General features: G+C 40.5%; 1 protein-coding gene across 3 annotated transcripts in view; it reads left to right on the top strand.

Annotated features, from left to right (window-relative positions):
- Positions 1–18,686, top strand: part of LRRC8D (leucine rich repeat containing 8 VRAC subunit D) — a 52,894-nt gene that overhangs the window by 13,487 nt on the left and 20,721 nt on the right. Inside the window, exon 1 of one of the 3 annotated variants that reach the window (XM_051625323.1) lies at positions 9,021–9,041. The exons of the other annotated variants lie outside the window; for them this stretch is intronic. The gene's annotated coding sequence lies outside the window, so the exon portion shown is untranslated. Of the gene's footprint in view, positions 1–9,020; positions 9,042–18,686 lie in introns of those variants that run through there. 3 annotated transcript variants of the gene reach the window in all.

The raw sequence follows: 18,686 nt of genomic DNA, 5'->3' as shown, positions 1-18,686 counted from the left end.
CCTTACTGGTTGTTGATGTGATGTGGCAGGCTGGATAACCTGCAGCAGATCTGGGTTTAAAGAAACAAAGGGGACAGAGAAGATGTAAATTTCAGTAGAATCACATGGCAGTTTTTAAAACTGTACTGAATCGGTTTTAAACAGTTTTGATTTTTTTTCTAACCCATGCTTACCTGTTCTTAATACTGAGTAATTTTCATGTATTCAGGATCAGTCTGCATAATAAGAATGCTCATTAGGAAGAGTGGAGAGGTTGTTTACTTGTGGATGGGGAAATACATGGATGGTTTTACAGATGCTTTGGAGTTGTGAGATAGGTTTTAGCAAAGAAATGGCCATAGTGATCTTGCCAGTAGTGAAGCCAGCTAACCCAGCTGACACTTAATCATCTCTTGGGGAGGGAACAGGATTAGTATCTACTTGACATAAATGGAATGGCTTTCACTTATGTTTTCAGGCAGTCTGCTTCTCAAGAGGTATACTTTTTTTATATGAAGTATACAGTCTGTATATATATACTTATTATACACAAAACATGACACAAAAATACAAAGTGAAATGCCATGTCTGTCAAAGTAAAGTTGGTCAGTCTGACCTGTGTGCAGAATTTTGCTGTTACTTCTAGTAGGAATGTGACTTTGCAGTTTAGTTTCTGCTGTCACAAACCCAGTGTGGTGGCGCTTGCTGCTTACTCCCTTTTTCTGTAGACAAAAGCTAGACTGATGCAGTGCTATCCGCTGCCTTCACCCCTGCTGTGTGCACCCTTCCATTGCCCAGTTTTGTTGCTTCCTCCTGAGGTGCCCCTCTGGCTACAAGATGAGTTTTGCTGGTGTTCCTAAAACTGGTTGCTATGAAAAGAACACTTTATGCAGGCAGAAGAATTTCACAGCCACTAGAAGGGCTTCTGCAGTAAGGTTTTTGCTGGCATAGTTAGGAAGCAAGAAAAGATGAAGAAGAAAAAAAGCTGCTGTGGCTAAATCAGCAAAATGTTAGTGTGGCTTTGGGCTTTCCTATACAAATGTTCTGGTCTGGTTACTGTGGTGGAATGTGTATGTGTATATATAATATATTTGTGTCTGGAAACCTATTTTGTGGGACCATAAGCTTTAAGCTCTTTTGATTTATTTTTTTTTAGAGGAATTTCTGCAGCTGCAGAATCCTGAAGTGCCAGGGGAAATAGTGATATCCTCAAACATAGCTGGTTTATTTTAGATCATGTTTCACTGATGTGCTTTTGATTTAAGAACAGCTTGTCTGTATAAGCTATTTGTTTACTATACACACGTAATAAGTGGCAATGCCAACCTTCTTCTGGAAGTAGGAGTGAAAGGATCCAAGGAAGGGTGGATTTGCTTGGTTATTTTCTTTCATTTCTTGTCTCCCTCTTTACTGATGTTTCTGCTTGTAGCCCTTCTGTGCAGTGTAAGACAGTGTTTGTTCTCCACAGGTAGGCAAATCTGATGGATTTACTTGCTATGCATCAGCTCTCTTTGTGAATTAATTACAAAAACGTGTTGATACCAAATAACTTTAGGAGGGAGCATGGAGTGAGTGCCAGGTGTAACTTGTGCCCATGGACATCTGTGTCATGTCTTTGAGTGGTGTGAGCTTGTGGCAAAGGCAGAGGGTGAGACTGAGAGCAGCTCATTTATGAAAACAGAATCAATTTCTGACAATCAAAATCAATTTTTTACAACGGCTACCAAAGGGCAGACAGAAGATGGATATCCTGAAGAGCTGTGTGTTTTGAAGTGTCCTCCAGCCTCTCTGGGGGGAGTGTGCGGGTTCCAGACATGTTGCAAATGGCAGACTTTTCCTGGAGGTTCACCTGCAGAGGGACTGAATACTGAGGTGTGTTCCCCAGCTTTCCTCTAGGCCCGCCTCAGTCAGTGGAAGGCTGCTATGAAGTCTTTCTGGAACCTTCTCCTCTTCAGGCTGAACAACTCCAACTTTCTCAGCCTGTCTTAAAAGGAGATGTAGTCCAGACCTGTGAGCATCTTCATGGCCCTCCTCTGGATTTGCTCTGACAGCTCTGTGCCCTCCTTAGCTTGGGGCCTACAGAACTGGACGCAGTAGTCCACGTGTGGTCTCATGAGATGTAGATGCCATTTTGAGTACTTCTTTGCAGCAAAAATTATTTCTGCGCACCTTGTTCCAGTGTTAAAAGTTTTCATGTGGGGTTCTCTTTTCTTTCTTCCCGTCCTCCCAGCAGAATTTTCAATGTTAATGTTGGATACGCGGACTGGAAAATAGCCCTGCTTTGGTGCATTTTCCATGGTTTTTGCTCCTTTATTTCTTTGCCTAGATGTGAGACTTTACTGACCATTACTGATAGCAGAAGCTGGACCCTGCAGCCACATGTCTGTGAGCTCAGCTGCTTCCAGCCGGCTTCTTCTGTGAGCCTGTTGCCAGCAGTGATACCAACTGCAGCATGGGGGAGGGGGGAGACAGCGGTCATGTGTGTTTACAGCAGAGAATAATCTGAGCAGGGTCAGAACATAGCAGTGCTCCCTTAAACCATCAGCAGAGTAATGTTGTGTTGCGTGTTTTCATGTGTATAGACCTGTTTCTCACTGGATGTGCACCAAATTCAGTAGGCTGCAGTAATCTTAGCCATGTGTTTCGACACAATATGATGTTATTTTGAAATATTTACGTGCTCTCAGTTCTCAACTGGAATCTTGGGATGTTCATTTTGGATAGATGGGAAGAGATTCTCAACATGTGGTCACTCCATCAAGCTTCCTCCCTTGTTTTTGGTAGGTGATGATCTCGAATAAGAGAGCACCATCACAGTGTGTTGGTTCTCTTGTTCCTTTAGGGGCTGGCTGTTAACATAGGAGCACCAGACCAGCATAGTGAGGTTGAACATCAAATGTCCATCCTTGTCCATACCTGATTTAGTTTCCCAGGAAGGTAAAACACAGCAACTGAGAAACCACAGAAGGGGCTGGGCTGGGCTGGAGAAATGTTGGCCTTTCCATGACCTGGTTTTCCTTGTGTACATGGACCTAACATGTCTAGTAATGCTATATTTCCACCTTTTGATGGTTGAAGGGACATGCCATAAGAAGTTGGTGGCATTATTGCCTGACATCTCAGACAGTGAAGGTGAGAGAGAGAGAGATTTGCAAGGGAAAAAATGAACAAACAGCTCTTCGTTGCACAATTATTTTAGTGCTGCTGTGGTTTAGCTGTAATGCTGTGTTACTCTGTCCACAGCTTTTCATGGGACTCTTTCAGGGGAAAAAAAAAAGTAGATAATTTCTCTAGATTTTTCATTATTTCAAGTGCAAGAGTTTGCTTTCATTTGTAACATTCCATTGTCTCTGGTGGTTGGCCTTTGTTGCTATGCAGTAAACTCCCAGATTTTCCTCTTACCTGACTTTGCATTTTGTGAAGTAGCTCTTGATCAGTGTATTACTGGAAACTGTGGAAAAGTTTTCTTTGCATAATTAGAAATAAGTCTCTTTCCCATTCCCTTACCTTTCACAGGAGCTGGGCAAAAAAATGTGATTTTTTTAATTATTATTTTTTTCCCCTGTTCATAAACTGTTACCTTTTGAAGCAAAATGTTTTTCCAGACAGGCTGCAAAACTATGGACAGTTCAAGAAATTGAAGGAACTTAGGGATTGTTAATGTTTTTGATGTTTGAAATGCTAGGGAGGGGGAAATCCATTAAAAGACATCTTGTAGAAAAGGAAAACTGCAGACAGCCTGTGCTTCCATGCCTACTGCTATGTTTTCATTTGAAAATCTGTAGTAGTTAAGGAGGACGCTATCTAGGTTTTTTGTTTTCAATCTTTTCTATGGAGGAAGCATGGTGGTTTGAGTCTTTAGAGGCAAGGCTCACCCACCACTATCTCCCACTGCTCCCCTCCCAAAAACCCAGTAGATTGTATCTTGCACCAGAACTACAGTCTAGGGTCCAGCTGTAGTTAGCAGCAGGATCTGTCAGTCCTGCATGCCATGCCTTTTGGCAGGTTGTGACTCACTGCCTTTCATGATCCCAGGCTAGGATGTTAGTAGTGCTGATGTTGGGGGCAGCAGACATTGCTGTGGCATGGGGGAGATGGGGAGGGAGGAGTGGGGAAATAGGGGTGTTGCATGGGATATTATTTAGATGTAAGAAGCAATGGGCAGTGCTAGAGCTAGACAGCCCCATGACAATTTACCACTTTTTGGTTGATGAGTAATGGCTGTTCTTTCCTGTCTGTGTCCTCCCTAGTCCCTGGGCAGCAGCTGATTGGTGGTAACTTGCAGTCAGAATCCACAGCAATGCCAGTATTTCCTTTTCAGCTGAGGGAATGGGATGGGAGCTCTGGGGTAGCTCTGCAGGATGTGAATGAATTTGGGAAGGCAGAGGTGGGTGGTGGTAGAGCAGGCAGGTGTGAGACAGCAGTGTGGAGCAAAAAGCATGGGTAATGTTATGTGTTAGTGTTGGTCCACTCCTCTGGCTTGTGCTGTTCTGGTGTGTGTATTTAGACTTGAGACAATCAACTGACTGTTGGCTTGGTAAAATAATCAAGTTGCCAAGAACTCATCATCTCATTAAGCATTTCAGATTTATGTCGTATTTACCCATCTTCAGTGCAGCTAATTTAAGATATGCAAATGTGTTTTTTAGCACTCTGTGGATTCCCTCCTTACAGCTCATGTAAATTTTTTTGTTTGTTTTGGGTTTGCACCTCTGCTCTGTCTCAGCCAGCTTTGGTCAAGGCAACAGTTGAGAAACCCTTTCTTTCACTAAAAGAGTGTGTTTAGGTTGTAGGGGATGGCAGAAGGAGAATTGGAGCTGTCATCCATAAACATTTACCAAAGCTTAATTCAACAGCCACTTCTGTCTTTGTTATAATAGCTGGAACTATGCCAGCCTAAAGAGCCCCAAAACTGCTTGGCTTTGACATTTAGCTAGATTCTTACATGTACATGTAATATCCTAATGAGGGGTAGAGTTACTTCTGGGATTTTTTTGTATGTTGGAGAGCAGTTACATTGTTGGTGGAACTTGGGTACGTTTTTTTGTGGTGTCATTGAGTTTCTTATACTTGCGTGGGTTGATCACATAGCTGCAGCAGCAGGAAGACAAACACTTGAAATAGAAAAATATGGTGAGGCAAGAGCTGTCAAGTATTATGAATATATTCTCTACCTTGCATGCTGAGGCCCTAATCTAATTGAGATATTTAGGTACTTCTGCAATGTGTTTAGCAATGTTAAACAGCAATGTCTAGCAGAGGGATTCAGTGTGCAAGAAGAACACCTGAAAAAACAACCTTTAATCCTTTCCCTGAAATGAGCCAGTTTCAAGGTTTCTGTTCTATTGGGAGGGGCTCTATAGGGTACTTCCATTCAGTGTATGCCAGCATGATATTTAGTAGCCACTACCTTGTTTTATTATTTCTCAGTAAAGTAATATTGATAGAGCTGACTTATTTGATCTGTTTTTTTCCTGCATGTGTGCTATGGTAATTCTTTGAGAGTATATGTATAATACATATTTAATTTTATTTCCAGAAATAGTTAATAACCCAGGAAAAGCCCCAGCCACCACTTACATCTGAAAACAACAAAAAAGAGCAGAAGACCAAAAAGTCCCCAGATAGTCCTTAACAACAAAAAGAGCTATGATGTGATCAAGGAGAGCTGTTTGCATCCAAGGGCACTTGTTAAGGGGGAGACAAGTTACGAAAACTTGACAGCTATCTTTGACTTGTAAAAGAGGACAAATGTAGTTGTGTTCTCCAAATAAATGCTCAAAGTAGCCACGTTACGTAGTGTTCCTTATTAAATGGCTGAGTTTCACAGCTTATCACAAAAGGCCTTGGAGTTTATTCTTGACTTTCTGGATAGTCTGATCACACATGATGGAAGTAGGCAGGCTAAAGGGTCATGGCATTTTAGAAAGAGATTCTCTTAAAAATAACTAAATGACCTTTTAGAGTTGGAGGTATCCCCAAGATAAGCTGTTTGTGATTGATCTGAGGCCAAGGATAGGAGTGCTTCTTGCTTATTAAATGCATCAAACATGGATAGATGTGTATAGGGTTAAATGGCTGTGTGGATCAGCACTGGCTGAAAAAGTTTTTTGAAGTTTGAACGGGTTAAACAGTGTAACTGCTGTTTCTTTACACCTTTTTTCAAAGTGTATTTAGAGGATGGGTTTGTTTTCATTCTGCACAACCAGAGGGCACATAAGGAATGTGCGTCTTATTTTCAGAGCAGTCATAGACCAGTCCTCAGGAGCTGACTCACTGCTATTTTGTAAGCAGGGTTTGCCTTCCTTTCATGCAGTTCTGCATTTTTCCATTCCCTAGTCCATGGTAATTTAGATTGTAAATATGCTAGTGTCAGAAAGCCTACTTCCTAGAGTAGTATCTTATTCCCATGCGTGTGGTGTGTACTCGGCCTGATTTGATACTAGCAAACACAATTTCTTATTGTTTCATTTCTTTCTAGTTGGATCATCACCAAATTAGGGTAAAAAGGCACTTTCCCTGCAGCTGTCTAACATGATTATTAATAAACAATAATTTGGGGAGCATTGTATTTAGTCTTATTGTTATACTGTCTCACTTGTATGGGCTTGTTTTCCATTTTCCTAGACATTATTTTTCAGACTTTCCTGAGTTTCAAATTAATTGACTTCTTATACTTGCATTTTAACTGAGCTTTACTATTGGGATGCCATAGTAGGGTGGGACTAGGAAAAATGAGTTTCTGGAAGAAATCAAAGGAAAGGTCATGGCTCTGTACAACTGAGCATTCAAGTTACAATTTCTAGTATGTAGCACACCTTGAATTACTACATTGGATTCTACTATTGACTTTCAAAATCACTTAAACTTACTCTCATGCCTTAGTAATGCTTTATTCATGGCAAGTCAGGTATTTTCCTGTAATCGATAGGAACTTCTTATTGCTTCCTTTTACTTGGATCAATTACTTATGATTTTTAATTTTTTTTTTTTTAAACTGACAGCTTTGGAGGAGATAAGAGGCCAGAAATCTCCAACACTGTAATAATTTTTATTTTTTAACTTAAAGCTTTTCAAAAAATAACTGTGCACTGATGTGTAAATCAAACTCTTCCAAGAGGACTTCTACCTGTATTTTTTTATAGCCTTGCTAAGTTAAAGTTGGAAGATCTGATTGTTTTAATTGATGTTTTTGCAAAAGTCATGTGGCTGGAAAACTGATGAGTCGTTGTGAATTTCATATTACTTTTGCATGATTAAAATCAAGGAGAGGAGTGTGGGCTGCTGTTAGAAATATTCCCAGGAAAACTATACAAGAGAATCTAGAGAAGTAACCCAGCAGAGACTTCTTTTTCCTGTTCCCCCTATTACACTGCAGCTCCAAGGCTGAACATAGAGGGAAAAATGGAAACTGCTATGGAAAAAAGGGTGGAGTGATACCACTTTCCTGATACTACCCAGGAGGCTGTGAAAAGAGGAGAAACAATGGGAAGCTTTTTGTTTCCTGGGTGGAGTTTCACATTTGACACTAATAAGTGGGAGCCTGATATGAAGGCATCAGGCTGGTAGAAATGCAGCACCTTCCCTGGGAGCTGCTGGACTTCAGCCTGGGTGTTGCTATAGGAAACTCCACCCTTGAGTTCTATCTCTGGTACATTTTCAAAGCCTTGATGTCATCTTCTTGTTGCTGCTGGCAAGAAGTAGCATGTGTGGGAGATATGCAAATATGCTGTAATGTTCTGATATAATTTTAATGCAGGAAAAGAGCAAGTTTTGTACATTGGTATAGCCAACTGAGCTCCAGTCTTGCAACTTAGTTTATTTAATAGAGCTGTTTAACTCTGGCAAGAGATTTACGTGGATGTGAGGTATAGGATCAAATGCTTAATTTTGTAAGCTTAAAACGCAACTCCTATCAAGCCACGTTTCTATGAAACTAAATTCCTTTACAGATGCTAGGGACTGTTTGTATGAACATAGGAGAACTGGACCATTTAATGGCATGACTGAGGATTTCTAATGTGAATTCTCTCTGCTATGATTAACTGAGATGGACTTTTTATTCGCTTGTTTCTCTCAATGTAGAATTATAAATACTGTTTTGCCTTATGTTTTTTTAAAATTTCTTTTCCAGTTCAATAAGAACATGGTCTTTTTGTGGGAGAGAGGAATGAACCTGCTAAAATCCTTTCTTACGTGCAGAGTTAAGTATTGCTCACAGGAGTGTAATGTTCCAGTGGAATTACAGTCATAACAATTTAGACTTTGGTAAAGAAAGTGGATGAGTCATTGCAGGGGTTTGATGGCTGAAAAGATTGATTAATAATTAATTTAAACCCGAGGAGCCCTTTCCTCCGTGTGCCAGCTTTCAGCCATTCAAATCATCATCAGATTCCCACATGTGGTTTAGGATTTGAGTGCTATGGACATGTTTGTTTTGCTGTCTTTCCCTGAACTGCAAATGTAAGCAAAAGCAAAGACAAAACAGCGCCTTATTTATAGAGATATAAATGTCAAACTTGGTTTGAGTGTTTTGGTGAGGTTACAGCACTTTGAAACAGCCAAATGTGCCCATTATTTTGATGTGAGTGTTAGGGTTAATTATATGTGCTTCATAACAGTTTTGAATTGCACTGATACACTAGGTACTTAATGGGTAAATGTATTCCGGTTTTTCAGAGTTTATATGCTTTTGCATACAGATTCATTTGCTTTTCCTCAAGAGACATTTGTCTGTCAAGGCTTTGTTTCTACAGGTTTGTGTTTGAGCTGGCTGTCTAAGAGGAAACCCCAGGTCCATGATGCCTTATTGCCTCTATGCTGGGATAGAAGTGGAGAATGCTGCAGACTGCAGTGTGACCCTGAAAGGATGACTCAAAACTGGCCCTTGAATTCAGTTAAATTGGCATAAATAATCTCTATGTGAGAAGTTTTTCAGCTGCAGTAAGCCAAAGATGAAGTGTCAGTCAAAACAAATTCATAAAAGGCATGGAAGCTTCAGCAACCTTTTGAAATCCTTTAAGATGTAAATTGATACCCTCCGAGTGCTCCTGTCTTGGGAGGTAGGTCGTGGTTCTGATCCTAGAAGAGGTATAAAAAGACAAAACCCAGTTTATGTGATGTATACTCCTGGCCACTTTTGGTACTGAATCTTGAGTGTTTAATATATAGTGAACGTATGTCAAGGCATTTGTTTGCTGACAGGGTACAAAACCCCCACTCTCAAACCTTTCTTTAATTTTTATTTATTTATAAGCGTGAAAGGTAAATGAAAATGCGTAATAATTTTAACTTGAGCTGTTATAATTCCTAATTTAAACCTGAAATGCATAATATTTTCATTTCAATGGTCCCCATAGTCATGAAATCCTGAAATATGGCTAGGTTATAGCCTTCTGATCAGGCTTCTTTAAAAAGGGATGGCTGTCAGATATTTGGCACTGAAATGTAGCTACAACCTTCTGGTCTTGGTGTTTGTGACATTGTGTTTTGTCAGGTACATGGGGTGCAGCAGCTGAACCTTGTACTTTTCAAGGCCTGAGTCCATGAAGAGTTGTCTAAATTTTCCAGCTTGCAGATAGTGATACACTTTGGCCTACTTTGACCGTGAACTTTAATTTACCTTAGTCAGAAGTTAAGATTTAGTTGCACTGCTGTATAAATTCTTTATAACATTATCATGTGGTGCGGACTTACCATGAGTAGGAGTTTTAGAATGGAAAAAGTGTGCAGTACTGATGTGCAAGGACAGCATTGTCATGAGACTCCAGTTAGTTTTTTAAAAAGAGGTTGTTTGTAATAAACAACCATTTGCCTTGGCACAAAATATGAAAGAGGAAGGCTTTTTTTTCCCTTTATTTTGTGTTTAAAATACTGAAAGTGGAAGTGTGGGAATGATTAAGAAATTCTAGCTGTAGGGAAGCATATGCAATTTTATTTCTAGAATTAGACCTCCTTGAATGCTTGTTTGACTCCAGTAGAACTTCCTTGGGTAAATGTCACGTGCTGGATTGAGTGGGTGTTCACCTGCTGGTTAGTAGTAAGAGTAGGACAGGGGAGCAGTTTGTTCTTGTGGGTTGCTGGCAAGAAGTAGATTATTTCATGGCCTCAAGTAGATAAAACTTGCTCTGGTGGCAGTATGGGCAGTGGAATTTGACAAGAAGAAAAAGGGGATAAGGATATGTGTGACTAGGGTGATAGTTTGCATTGTGGAAGGAAGCAGAGTCTGGAATTTGTAGTCTGACATTTTTTAATGCTTGTGAAGTAAGCCAAAGGAAGCTAGTGGGTGTTGACACATGACTGATTTGCTCCACTTTGTAGAGTAGGTGTGGGCAGAAGGACAGCAAGAAATCACTGAGCTCTGTTTCAAAGAGCCAAAAAATTGTGCAGCTGCGCTGATCAGAAGGAAACATCAAAGCATCCTGGCCTGGTCTAGGTCCTGGTGTTTGAGTATGGCAGCACAGCTGTATTCAGGTCACAATTCCAGGGCTACTTTGCTCTTAATTCCTGCCATTGGAAACCTCGTAATGCAGAGAAAGCCCTAAACAGAAGTAGCTGCAGTTACATATGCTTTTCCTATGGGATCACTGCAGAACCTCTGTATGGATGAGATGCAGTCAGAGATGACCTGTTTTTCCTCCAGACCTTCATTTTTCCTACTTAGAAAACTACTTACAAACTGTGGAGAGAAATTTGTGGGTTGAGCAATGGTGCTGTTAGGGGATTCTATGGCAGAGTAGGTGGATCTGGCTGTAGAAACTTGCCTGGAGGAGCAGAGCTCACCAGAGCAGCTTGCTTTGTATGCTTGGTCCAGAGCCTGTAAAGTAAGAGTTAACATACACAAAATATGTGGGCTAGGCAATGCTTTTGCATTAAACTTTTGGGAATTTTTGTAATAGTGTATCTCCTGCTAATTACTATACTTCTGAATAGATGAGAAATGAAATAATTTAGTTTTCTGGGTTTTTTTAAAGCCAAACTGGAAATAGTCACTATAGGTTTTCAGGCTTGGCTGTAAGAATGTTACTTGTCATGGGGTGTCACATCAGCTGAGAAATCCTCAGACAGGGTAAGCCTGCTGTGATTTTCTGATGCTTGTCTTTCTCCTAGTCTTGTCACAATTCTTCCATCATTCAAACTGTCTTATCTTGTATGTTTGGGTTATGGGGGGTAACAAAGCCTGTGACCATGAAAAAGAATACTCTAATATCCTTTCAGCTTTTCTAATGAGGTCGTTTTTCACATGCACATTTGCGTTAATAGCAGTTGGCTTCTAGTTAATAAATACAGTGCCCTGTGAAAATAATGGGTTATTAGGATTGGATGGATTCCTATGGTGCCCATAGTGCTGCAGCTTTCACTAGCTAGCTGTGCCTTTGCTTGTGTGCACAGCAGAGTTGTTTACATGTTAGGAATATGCTAGAGGCAAGGAGAAAGGAACAGCTTTAATGTGATGCAGCTTAGATGCTCTGTGGGGGAGGCCTCAGAATTGTTCATAACAGGATCAAATGTCGATGAACATTTCAGGAAGAATAAAGCTACTGTTTATGCAAAAACTGAAGAATAGTACATTGCATGCTTTCCAGCCATCTTAAAACCATCTATTTTTGATCCTGTCTAGGAAAATGTCCCTGTCCTGTGGTTGCTTTGAACCCTGTGGAGTATTAGTGGTGCCCAGTAGAAGCATCTATCCAGACCACTGTTTGGCTCCTTCTGCTTCTCTGGGCTACCTTCAGTGAGAAATAAGATGTCCCCTTCTTTAAGCTCTTTCATGAAAAGCCTGGTGATCATATTGCTGAGGATGCTGTTGGGACATTGTGGCTACCACTGTATTTGTTTTAAAGGCAAATCTGGGGATTTACTTGCGCCATACAGTAAGAAAAGTTAGTCTGAAATCAAGCCCATGAGCACAAAAAAATGGCTTCTCTTTTATTGCAAGGTAAAAAAAGCTGGAATGAGAGGACAGGAAACAACTAGAGAGGACTGGAGAAGAAAACAGCAGAAAACCTCCTCCTCTCCCTCCAGAACTATTTTTTGTCAGTGACAGAGAGCTGTGGGATGAGCAAAGCTGATCTGTATCTGCAGCAGGCCGTGGCTCAGATCTGAAAATGTATCCCCAGGAAAAAACAATGAGAGTTTAGCTGTGAGGGAGGGAGAATCTGAAATCAAGGCATCTCTCTGCTCGATCTGAACTGGCAATTCGTGTTCCAGGCTGCTGTGGTTGTATTCAGGTGCTGCTTGAAATCTTACAGCAAAGGGCTGTCTCGTTTGTTGTTGGATTGTGCCCAGTGTGTCAGCTGTTGGGATGGCTTTCTAGGCTTTGGGAAACAGCAGCTGGGGGGTCCAGCTTGCAGAGAAAGAGTAGGAATGGGGGAAGGAGGGCATGGAGAAGAGTCTTGGAAAATTATGTCAGAATAAGAGGCTTTTCAAACTAAGGCTAGCTAGGTGCCTGTTGGAAATGTTTCCCTAAAACCTGGTAAATACGGAGTCATTAATTTATTTACCAAAATTTAAGCTTTTCTGATTGTGTGGTTTCTTGCATTCTTCCTAGAATGGTTTAGCATTGAACCAGCATCTTGATGTGTTGTGTTGTCTGGGCCTGTCTCCCAAGGGAGATGTTTTGGACAGTTACTCCTGAGTAAATTCTGTGTGTGGTTCTGGAATTAAGAGCTTGTCTACACATGTCATTGAGAAATTATCTGAGTCAGCTGAAGGTGTGAATTTGAACTCAATTGCTTCAACTACCCTACATCTGAGGCAGAATAATTGAGAGTTGCTGCTTCTGCAAAACAGTGTCTGAAGAGAGTCTCAAGCAGTTTAATCACTCAGTTTCTTAATTTGTGTGGTTTTTGTCTCTTAAGAAGTTATCCCAAGTGCCTTAGGCAGACAAAGCCTCGAGGTGGTTTATGTTATATCAGAAGGGTGTTCTTAAAGATTGGAAGGGTTTATGTGGATGCAGATTATTAGTAGGCACTTGTATTTTAAAGTAACTCTGTACTTTCATGTGAATTTAATTTTGATGCAACTCCTTCAGACTCTGCTAACCTTAAGATGAAATTATGAGAAGAATGTGAACTGACTTTAGTCTTTGCAATAGAACTCTGAAAGACTCTTAAGGCATCTTAAAGCTGTCATTAACTGTGTGATGACTGAGAGCTTCAGTAGAAACTTTTAGTTCACATATTTAATCTTTTATATGAATCGAATGCACTACTTAGGCGGGTAAAGCTGCCGAATTCTTGTAAGATTTTCTAAGCTGATGGTGAGGAGGATGAAGGAAGTTAGAGGAGTACAAGCCCTCCCAGCAAATACTGGACTTCCAGCCCAAGCTGAGATTCTTCCTATCCTATACAAAGCTTTTTTAGATATGTGTATGAAACAGATAAACTGTGGCACAATCTGCATAGCCAGAAAAGGCCGAATGATTTAGTATCCGAGGCTTTTGGCAACCTGCATGGTTATGTTTACCTCAAGCCTGAGAGGAGGGGACAGAGGAATCCAGCACAGAGGGCGTACACTTCAGACAGAACTGTCTGCAAACTGCTGGTTTTGAATGTTTGCTGCCTAATTTAGGGGGAATTTATTGCAGATAGTAAGGGTGGGGTTCTCCATTTTGCTTTTTGTTATACTGATACAGTCTTTTCCCCCCTATTTCACTTTGCTTCCCATTTTGCCATTTTCATAAGAGGAGAAATGACTGATTTACTGTATGTGTTTTTCCTTAGTAATTTTTGGTTGTGCAAAATAAGTTGCAGGGGCTGATATGCAGCAAAAACCTAGGTTAATTCATTTTCAGCTACTAAATTTGGACTTCCTTAAACATCATAAGGCATGTGTTTAGTTAGAGTATAAATTCAAGTATATGCTTCAAGACCCATGTGGGAAAGTCCATGTTGAACTGTAGAGTTACATCTGTAAACTGCTACCACCATGCTTCTAGGATTCTTAACATATCACTGTGTATGAATAGTTAGTATATTTATTTATTTGAAGTTGTGAAACTGGAAGGCTCTGAATGCTTTTCCTATTATTGTGGAATTACAAAACCAAATGTTGTGGTTTTCTTGCTGAATACTGTAAATTTTATTGCCCTGTGAAAGACTTGGTCCTAGTGGCTAAGAACTAATTCTGTATTAAAATGTAACTGGCTGCATGTGCAAATCCAGGTAGACCATACATGCTTCCACCTTGTGCAGATAAATAATGTTATATCTACAGTCAGAGTGCATGTGGTTTGCACTGCCTTTCTTCTCTGCTGAGACTGCTGAGGAGCACTGCAGTTTCAGGGGTAGTGTTACACTGTGATAGAACTGAGGTCAGCTCGTTGTGCCTTGTTCATCATCAAACAAGCAGCCAATGGCTCATAGTCTGCAGAAGATACTAATCTGGATGAGGGTCAGGCTGATGAGGAGGAGCCTGAATGTTTTTGTTATCCAGTCTGGTTGACCCACCAAACTGGTGACTTGGTAAATGCCTTACCTTTACAGTAAAGGAATAGAAATTAATACAGGTATTTTTTCTATTTTTCTTTTTTAAGTGCTTTTGAAGGTGTCCAAGTGCCTAACCAGCAAACACACAGGTTTGTTTCCCTTCATGCTCTCTTGTTTTGATTTGTTGCTTCTGAAATGCTGAACATCCGGTCGGCATCACGGGAAGGTGTTCAGTGCCTTGGAAATTCAGCCCATTGCAGATCAGCTCTTGTTTCAGCTCTTCAGCTGAGCCAGCTACTGTGGACTTTGGTATCACTCAACTGGAAGCTGGTGGTTGCCGTGGGACCATTGAGTGTGATCCAGTTACATTCAGGATGGACAAACGGAGAGGAGCCCCAAAGAAATCACACTTCATGCTTCAAAAGAGCATAACTGTCATCACAGATAAGTTGATGTTATTGTAGGAAGAAAAATGAGAATAGAAAAGAGAGATCTCAATAGGAAAAGACTTACTAGCCCAAAAGCTGAAATTCTGTTTGAAAGAAAAAAGACAGCAACTTCACTAGCAGCCCTCAGGCTTCAGGAAACATCTAGAAATTTCAAAGCAAAATACAGTAATTAAGGGAACAATGGATACATGAGAATTAGCACACTTTAGAAGTTAGGAAGTAAATTGAGAATTAACTCTGCATATTTTCTACAGCTAAACATTTGTTTTCGGAAACAAATAATTCCACTTACTAGGTGAAGATAAAATGGTTCATGTAAGAAAAGTAGAAATATTTGTTAATACTGTCCTGTATTTGCAAAGGTGCAGAATGTGATACCATGAATGCCATTCAAACAGAGAATTAAGTCCATCTTAATGAGTATTATTACCTTTTAGGGATAGACATGTACATCAGAAACTTCATTGTATTGAAGAGCTTGCTGAAAAGTCTGCAGTCCTGCAGACAATTTTTAATAACTGTTTGTATTGAAGGTCTTGAACTGTGCTGGTGTAGACCAGGGAAGGGTAGGTTACTGATCTGACAATATTCCAGCTAGTTTGACATTAATCCTCATCAAAATATTCAAAAAGTTAACACAATATTCAATTGATAAAACAGTAGACAGACTAGTATTGGTCTATATCACTTCAAGGGAAATGTGTCCTACCAGATTTGGTGACATGCTGGAAACATAAGTTTTACTTGAGAGAGGGACCTCCATGAAATGTAATAAAGCTGTATCTTCAAAAGACTTCTGATGCAGCAGCAGGGAGACAGTCCAAACCTTGTGGTCCTCTACTGCTCCCTAGCTCCTTCCAAGTGCTACCTATAGTTCCCTTTCCCAGCAACAGCAGAGGCAGCCACTTAGGACTTTGACACAGCCCTTTGGGACTCCTGTCCCGACATGTTAATGCTATGTGGTCTTGCAAAAATAAATGAATTAAAAACTAACTGATGTTTAAAAGTTAGTCACTGATGGTGAATCATTATCAAAGAGGAATGCTTCTAGAAATCTGTTTTAAGGATTGAGGCCAGATTCTGTTGAACTTTTTCATCAACTACCTGGAGATGAGGACAGGATCTGTACTGATACAACTGGCAGGTCATATCTTGCTAGGCAGCACTGTAAATGAGGGCAAGGGCAGCTTGCACAGAGTAGTCTAAGTATCCTGGTGAGCTGTGTCAATCAAAAGTGTATTTTAATATAGTCTGGTGCAAGATCATGGGGTTTACAGGTGTTATACCTCAATGTAGTGACAGAATGAAAGCTTGGGGAAAAGACTGCTTGGGGGTACAGCAAGTAACAACTGGACCTGACTGTCTTCCTGCAGGAGAGCAAAGGTGTTTAAGCTTGGGTGTATATATAAGTAGGAGGGACAATGGGCAAAAGAGGGTGAATTGTGTATGATTCTGATGTCATGAGCAGCCTGTTGAAAATGGGAGTGTGTTCAGAAAAGAGTCTGAGGAGATATTTGAAGACTGGGTGGTGTTCAGGTAGCACAAGGAGAGCTTGAAAAGTTAATTCTGTTGCTAAATGTGGTGACTTAACTGGCAGGAAGCAACACCTGAGGGAGAGCACACTGGAGACTAAAAGGCTAACAGAAACAGGTGGAACACAGAACTGATGGCTGGGAGCTGATTCAGAAAATTGGAAATAAAACATTCATTTGTAACGGTAAAGGAACATTAAGAGCTGGAACATATAAATGACAAAGGAAAGTGGTGGATTCCACCCAAAATGTTCCCAGGGCTGAAAGCTGCTTTGGAATTGTGTTACACAAACAAATGTCTGGCCTACAGTTACATGCAGTCCCCTGGGTTAAATACAGGAATAATTGAGTATAGTGGTCTGTGGTGTCCCTCTGACTACAATAATTCATAGATGGGACTATACAAACCTGCAAAACAAGATGTTCCTCATTTTCTGAATAATCAAAGACCATCTGTCCTCTCTGTGTATGTGTGTATCTATCTATATATATATAGTGCTTGTATGTATACTTACATGTGAAGCATATACATGGGTGGTGCCTCTTGGCCTGAGATAAGGTCCTCTGTTATGTATTTCGAGAGCAACACAAGAAACAGGAATCCACAAGTGGTTGCCAAGAGTTTCCTAAACATGCATATGGTTCCTTGTAGACTCAAACTGGGAAACTTGGGTGCATTTCCATTCTGGTTGTGCTAGGAAGCAATTCCTCTCTGCAGGGTGGATTAGCTTGTGTGTAGTACTGTCTGAACTCTGCTCTCCTCTCTCTGGAATGCATCTTTCTTGCATATAACCAGTTTTGGAATCTTTGTGCTGCTCTTCTCTTGCAGAGTAGTAGCTCAGATTTTTCTGTTCCTCTTCTCAAAGGTGCATCTGAAGTGGCAAGGAAAAGTAGAATGTAATTAAGTGCAGTGGGAGACTCACAAGCAATGAGTTTCTAAGCAAGATTTTTGAGGTCTTTATGATGTTTTTATTTTATTTTTAAAGTGACCAATTAACCTTTGGAACTTCCTGCTGCATGATACCATTATGGGTAAGAAATAATATGCTTCTAGGTGAGATTAGGCACCTCAGGGAATTAAATTATTTACTTTAATATAAATCTATAAAACTTCCCGTTCTAGGGTTTAAAACCAGTTTGTAACAATGGGATCTAACGTAATGGGCAGATTATTCTATACTTGTTTACTAGGAAACTTCGTTTGCTGTACCATCTATTTCTAGCTGTTTTCAACAACAGGAACTGGTGATTCAGAGGTCTCATTCTAAATTTAATATGAGAAGGAGCGGAGTGCTGGCTGAAAAACACTGAAGGTGTGTATCTGAAGGGGAGGAGGTGATAAAAGTAGAATGCACCCGGCATGCTAACATTTGTCATTGTGCCTCTGATTGCAGAGCATACATGCTGATCTACAAACAGAATATGCATGGATCAGAGTAACAAACTGGTTTTGAGCATTCAGCTTTTCATTGGTCAAACTTGTGCAGTGTCTCTCCATTGTATTTTAAATAGTTGATCTGAAGAGAAAATGCAGGGTCTTTGAGGATTGATGTCGTCAGAAGTAGAGGGAGGAATGGAATGGAGCAAGGAGATTTAAGATGTGGAAAGAAGGCTTGTCTGTTTGGGTTTTTTTGGTAAAGCAGAAGTCTTCAATTTCCTTTATTAATTATCTCCTGACATTAGTTTTGGAGTAAACTTCTCTGTTCTTAAATTGAGAGTTACAAATGTTTCAGTCTTCATTACTTTTTCTTCCCAAGGTTACATACAAATGCATGTAGGCACACGCGTAACTTTAGTTGTGTGTAACAGTTGCATCTGATAGACGCTAAGGGACAGAAGTCATTGACAGGGTGCTATAGGTACAGGCATAATGACCGTGAAGGTTGTTGTACTGTTTCTTCCCTTTAATGGTTCATGGTCTCCAAGCACTGGGAGTAGCTGCTCGGCCTTGTAGGCAGTGTCTTCCTCAAGTATGCTCCTGAGCTGTCACTTGAAGAGCACAGATCTCTTCTGTGTTTGTCACTGTGTCCACACAGAAACGCATGTACATTCTTCAAAAAAACCTCTGAGCTCCATGTGTCATGTGACCCATGTCTTTGCCTTGTCCAAGGGTCTTGGTGGAAAGGAATCTGTGGAATTGCAGAGAGGGAGAGAAGTTTTAAAACAGGAACCTTGGAAGAATGGTAATGCAATAAGAGTTTTAAAATTTGAACATGTTACAATCTCTGTCCTTGTAGGTAGGAATGGTTATATTGCGGTCATGCCATTCGTGGTCCAAAGATGGGATCAGTGCGTGG

The sequence above is a fragment of the Apus apus genome, chromosome 7 (assembly GCF_020740795.1).
Source record: "Apus apus isolate bApuApu2 chromosome 7, bApuApu2.pri.cur, whole genome shotgun sequence".
Taxonomy (NCBI): domain Eukaryota; kingdom Metazoa; phylum Chordata; class Aves; order Apodiformes; family Apodidae; genus Apus; species Apus apus.
The sequence above is the reverse complement of the archived record's forward strand: the minus strand, read 5'-3'. Positions and strand labels throughout refer to the sequence as shown.